Source organism: Orcinus orca, chromosome 14 (genome assembly GCF_937001465.1).
Source record: "Orcinus orca chromosome 14, mOrcOrc1.1, whole genome shotgun sequence".
In the NCBI taxonomy this organism is placed as follows: Eukaryota; Metazoa; Chordata; class Mammalia; order Artiodactyla; family Delphinidae; genus Orcinus; species Orcinus orca.
The window spans coordinates 87158018-87163894 of record NC_064572.1 but is presented as its reverse complement, the minus strand read 5'-3'; the positions used below and the strand labels follow the sequence as shown (position 1 = coordinate 87163894).

Genomic DNA, 5877 nt, shown 5'->3' with positions numbered 1-5877 from the left:
GTTTTTCTCCTTCATCACTTTCAGTATGTCCTGCCACTCCCTTCTGGCTTGTAGGGTTTCTGCTGAGAGATCAGCTGTTAACCTTATGGGGATTCCCTTATGTGTTATTTGTTGTTTTTCCCTTGCTGCTTTTAATATGCTTTCTTTGTATTTAATTTTTGACAGTTTGATTAATATGTGTCTTGGCGTATTTCTCCTTGTATTTATCCTGTATGGGACTCTCTGTGCTTCCTGGACTTGATTAACTATTTCCTTTCCCATATTAGGGAAGTTTTCAACTATAATCTCTTCAAATATTTTCTCAGTCCCTTTCTTTTTCTCTTCTTCTTCTGGAACCCCTATAATTCGAATGTTGGTGCGTTTAATGTTGTCCCAGAGGTCTCTGAGACTGTCCTCAGTTCTTTTCATTCTTTTTTCTTTATTCTGCTCTGCAGTAGTTATTTCCACTATTTTATCTTCCAGGTCACTTATCCGTTCTTCTGCCTCAGTTATTCTGCTATTGATCCCATCTAGAGTATTTTTAATTTCATTTATTGTGTTGTTCATCGTTGCTTGTTTCATCTTTAGTTCTTCTAGGTCCTTGTTAACTGATTCTTGCATTTTGTCCATTCTATTGTCCATTCTATCTCCAAGATTTCGGATCAACCTTACTATCATTATTCTGAATTCTTTTTCAGGTAGACTGCCTATTTCCTCTTCATTTGTTAGGTCTGGTGCATTTTTATCTTGCTCCTTTATCTGCTGTGTGTTTTTCTGTTTTCTCATTTTGCTTATCTTACTGTGTTTGGGGTCTCCTTTTTGCAGGCTGCAGGTTCGTAGTTCCTCCTGTTTTTGATGTCTGTCTCCAGTGGCTAAGGTTGGTTCAGTGGGTTGTGTAGGCTTCCTGGTGGAGGGGACTAGTGCCTGTGTTGTGGTGGATGAGGCTGGATCTTGTCTCTCTAGTGGGCAGGTTCACGTCTGGTGGTGTGTTTTGGGGTGTCTGTGGCCTTATTATGATTTTAGGCAGCCTCTCTGCTAATGGGTGGGGTTGTGTTCCTGTCTTGCTAGTTGTTTGGCACAGGTTGTCCAGCACTGTGGCTTGCTGGTCGTTGAGTGAAGCTGGGTGCTGGTGTTAAGATGGAGGTCTCTGGGAGATTTTCGCCGTTTGATATTATGTGGAGCTGGGAGGTCTCTTGTGGACCGGTGTCCTGAAGTTGGCTCTCCTACCTCAGAGGCAGAGCCCTGACTCCTGGCTGGAGCACCAAGAGCCTTTCATCCGCACGGCTCAGAATAAAAGGGAGAAAAAGTAGAGGGAATTAGTAGAAGTATGAGGAAAGAAAGAAGGAAAGGAGGGAAGGAAGGAAGGAAGGAAGGAAGGAAGAAAGAAAGAAAGAAGCAAAGAAGGAAAGAAGGCAAGAAGGAACGAAAGGAGGGAGGGAGGGAGGGAGGAAGGAAGGAAGGAGGGAAAGAAGGAAAAACAGAAAGAAAGAAGATACAGTAAAAATAAAATAAAGTATAATAAAGTTATTGAATTAAAAAATTCTTAATTAGGAAAAAAAAAAAAAAGGGACGGATAGAACCTTAGGACAAATGTTGGAAGCAAAGCTATACAGACAAAGTCTTACACAGAAGCGTACACATACACCCTCACAAAAAGAGGTAAAGGGGGAAAAATCATAAATCTTGCTGTCAGAGACCACCTCTTCAATTTGGGATGATTCGTTGTCTAAAGGAGGGAAGGAAGGAGGGAAGGAAGGAAGGAAGGAAGAAAGAAAGAAAGAAGCAAAGAAGGAAAGAAGGCAAGAAGGAACGAAAGGAGGGAGGGAGGGAGGAAGGAAGGAAGGAGGGAAAGAAGGAAAAACAAAGAAAGAAGATACAGTAAAAATAAAGTATAATAAAGTTATTGAATTAAAAAATTCTTAATTAGAAGGAAAAAAAAAAAGGGACGGATAGAACCTTAGGACAACTGTTGGAAGCAAAGCTATACAGACAAAGTCTTACACAGAAGCGTACACATACACCCTCACAAAAAGAGGTAAAGGGGGAAAAATCATAAATCTTGCTGTCAGAGACCACCTCCTCAATTTGGGATGATTCGTTGTCTAAAGGAGGGAAGGAAGGAAGGAAAGAAAGAAAGAAAGAAAGAAAGGACGAAGGTAGGGCTTCCCTGGTGGCGCAGTGGTTGAGAGTCCGCCTGCCGATGCAGGGGACACGGGTTCGTGCCCCAGTCCGGGAGGATCCCACATGCCGCGGAGCGGCTGGGCCCGTGAGCCATGGCCGCTGAGCCTGCGCGTCCGGAGCCTGTGCTCCGCAACGGGAGAGGCCACAACAGTGAGAGATCTGCGTACCACAAAAAAAAAAAAAAAAAGAAAGGACGAAGGTAAAGTATAATAACGTTCTTAAAATTAAAATTGATTATTAAGAAAAAAATTGTAAGAAAAAACCATGGACGGATAGAACCCTAGGACAAATGGTGGAAGCAAGACTATACAGACAAGATCTCACACAGAAGCATACACATACACATTCACAAAAAGAGGAATAGGGAGAAAAATCACAGATCTTGCTCCCAAAGTCCACCTCCTTAATTTGGGATGACTCGTTGTCTATTCATGTATTCCACAGATGCAGGTACATCAAGTTGATTGTGGAGCTTTAATCCGCTGCTTCTGAGGCTGCTGGGAGAGATTTCCCTTTCTCTTCTTTGTTCTCACAGCTCCCAGGGCTCAGCTTTGGATTTGGCCCTGCCTCTGCGTGTAGGTCGCTGGAGGGCGTCTGTTTTTTGCTCAGACAGGACGGGGTTAAAGGAGCCGCTGATTCGGGGGTTCTGGCGTGCTGAGGCCGGCGGGGAGGGAGGGGCACGGAATGCGGGGCGGGCCTGCGGCGGCAAAGTCCGGCGTGACCCTGCACCAGCCCGAGGCCCGCCGTGCGCTCTCCCGGGGAAGTCGTCCCCGGATCCCGGGAACCCGGCAGTGGCGGGCTGCACAGGCTCCGCGGAAGAGGGGAGTGGAGAGCGACCTGCGCTCGCACACAGGCCCCTTGGTGGCGGCAGCAGCAGCCCCAACGTCTCCCGCCCACCTCTGGGGTCCGCGCCTCCAGCCGCGGCTTGCGCCCGTCTCTGGAGTCCGCGCTTTCAACCGCGGCTCGCGCCCGTCTCTGGGGTCCGCGCCTCCAGCCGCGGCTTGCGCCCGTCTCTGGAGTCCGCGCTTTCAGCCGCGGCTCTCGCCCGTCCCTGGGGTCCGCGCTTTCAGCCGCGGCTCGCGCCCGTCTCTGGGGTTCGCGCTTTTAGCCGCGGCTCGCGCCCGTCTCTGGAGTTCCTTTAAGCAGCGTTCTTAAACCCCTCTCCTCACGCACCAGGAAACAAAGAGGGAAGAAAAAGTCTCTTGCCTCTTCGGCAGGTGCAGGCTTTTCCCCGGACTCCCTCCCGGCTAGCTGTGGTGCACTAACCCCTTCAGGCTATGTTTAAGCCGCCAACCCCAGTCCTCTCCCTGCGCTCCGTCCGAAACCGAAAAAGTGTGACTTCATTTTAAAAGCTTTCCATATGATCGATGAAGTGCCCAAGATTGCTGGGAATACCTTAACTCATTCATCTTTAACATTTCCTGAAAAGCCTGAATTTAAGCTCTGTGTGAGTGCTGACACCATTTTTTATTTCATCAGGAATCTGTCTTTATTTAGCTTGCATCTGGGGCTGACATGACATATCAGGACCAGATGAAGTGGAGTGGAGGAGCCTGGGCCCAACCAGTGGAGCAAAGGTACCAGGCTACGGCTGGGTGGCATCGAGGTTGACAGCCCGGGGCCTCTATGATTGGTGTCTGGGCCACACAGAGGGAGCCGTGCACAGATTTTCACGCCCAAACGGGCCATGGTCACAGTCACCTAAGAGGTTGCTGTGTCTGCTTGAGGACCCCACACCTAAACCCTCTTGGATAGGGTTTACCACTTAATTGTGTGCATATTGCTTTCCAGGCAATTTGGAAGGAATTGTGGCTGGCTCCGTTCAAAGGCATTGGTTTGTTTCTCAAAGGTGTTTGCAGAAGTAACTTGGATGAAAAGGACTCCTTTAAAACTCCTTTGCAACCTCTCTCATCAGCCAGCAGAAGTCCTTCTCATCAATTCTGGGGCTTTTGCTAGATCTCAGAACCTGTCACCTGACACAAAAAGTTCAAGCGCAGATGCAGGCTGTGCGTGAAGACGTCACGCGTCCAGGAGAAAAGTCGGAGGGGTCTCTGGGGCTCCCGGGAGGTTTCTTCTGGGGGGTGAGTCGCGGCCGTGGGAGTGACTGTGGGCTGCATGTCATTGCCTCCCAAGCACAAGCGTGTTCAATAACATCTGAGGTGCGCACACTTGGACTCAGGGTGATGCGTGGAGGAGAGACCAGTTCTGATGCACCATTTTCAGGGAGAGAAAGACCCAGAGCAGGAAATGTGGACCTTTTCTCATTTCAGGGGCAGGATTCTGCCCCATCTAGGGTCTCTAGCGTGGAGAGTGAGGTCAGGGATGCCAACCCCTGGTCACTGCAGTGGCTGTCCACGCTTTAGAGGGGCCACGGTGTGGCTGGAATCTGAGCGCAAGCTGCCAACTGTCAGTAAACCTGGGGGTAAGGAAGCAGGAACACTCGTCCCCACGCAGCTGCAGAGCACCCAGCAGGCCCTGACGTGGCACCACGTTTAGACCAGGGCATCAGGGAATGCAGGAGGGACAGGCTCGGAGCAGCAGGTGGAGGGGCTGCCACGACACTGAGGACGCAGTTGGACAGCAGGGCCCAGAGGAGGTGAAAGCCACTGGGGTTATGTAACCGGAAGAAAAGAAAGCTGGAAGCAAATGAAGAAGCAGCCCAGGTGCAAACAGAAGGTGTGTATGCGTGCATGTGTGTGTGTGTGTATGTGCTTGTATAAGCATGCATGCATGTGTGTGTGTGTTAAGGGATTTTTTTTCATAGAAATAGGAAAGATTTATTCAGAAAAGTTAAAAATAAACAACAAGGTCCTACTGTATAGCACAGGGAAGTATATTCAATATTTTGGGATAAACCGTAATGGAAAAGAATATTAAAAAGAATGTATATATACGTATAACTGAGTCACTTTGCTGTACAGCAGAAATTAACACAACATTGTAAATCAACTATACTTCAATAAAAAAATTTTTAAAAAGTTAAATGCTGCTCTCACAATTTCTTCACACCCACGAAGGATATAAAGTTCTTCTAAAATAAGTGCATAGTCAAAAGATGTCTACTGAAAATAACTCATGTGTTTTCCCCCCCTCAGCCTCGCGTTCTCCTTCCTCAGACCCTGACTCCCAGGTCCAAGCTCCTGATGCACAGCCGTGTTCATAACACGTGTCACACACTCATACACTTCCCTCACACCTTCTGGTCTGCTTCTCTGTGGTTCCCCACTTTAATTTTCTCAGAAGGGAAAATCAGTTCCAACGGGTGGAAACGAACCTCGCGTGGACCTCTAATGGCCTCAGTCAGAAGTCCCGTTCGGCACAAGTGATTTAGTCACTAACACGAGTTTCATTGTAAAGCTCTTGCCTGGTTCCAGTCTCTTGCCCAGCACTTCGATCAATAAGGTGTTATTTGCTTCTGCAACCTCGGCCAGCTGTTTCCTGGTTTTGAATTAGCTGTTGAATCAAACATTGGGTTGGCAGGCATCCACTTCTCTGTCTACCTTTGACTGGTGAGCGCTGAGTAGCCAGCAGCTCTGGGGGAATCTCTGTGTGTTTGGGGCAAGGTTTAGGATAAACCTCACTGATCTGTGTTCTTCATCTGATGCCCAAACTCTGATTCTTTTCACTTTCCCTCCCCTGTATCTTTCCTTCTCTGCGATGTCCCTCCTACGGCAGCTGCAGAAGGACAAACCATAACACAGGGTCTTCCGTCTTTAG

The 5877-nt window shown here is 48.3% G+C and overlaps 1 long non-coding RNA gene across 1 annotated transcript; it reads left to right on the top strand.

The window, feature by feature from the left end:
• The first annotated feature begins 3499 nt into the window (after window positions 1-3499).
• LOC125961044 (uncharacterized) lies at window positions 3500-5144 on the top strand. The gene is made up of 2 exons (XR_007471341.1): window positions 3500-3737; window positions 3952-5144. It is a non-coding gene; the product is annotated as an uncharacterized LOC125961044 (long non-coding RNA).
• Window positions 5145-5877: the final 733 nt, after the last annotated feature.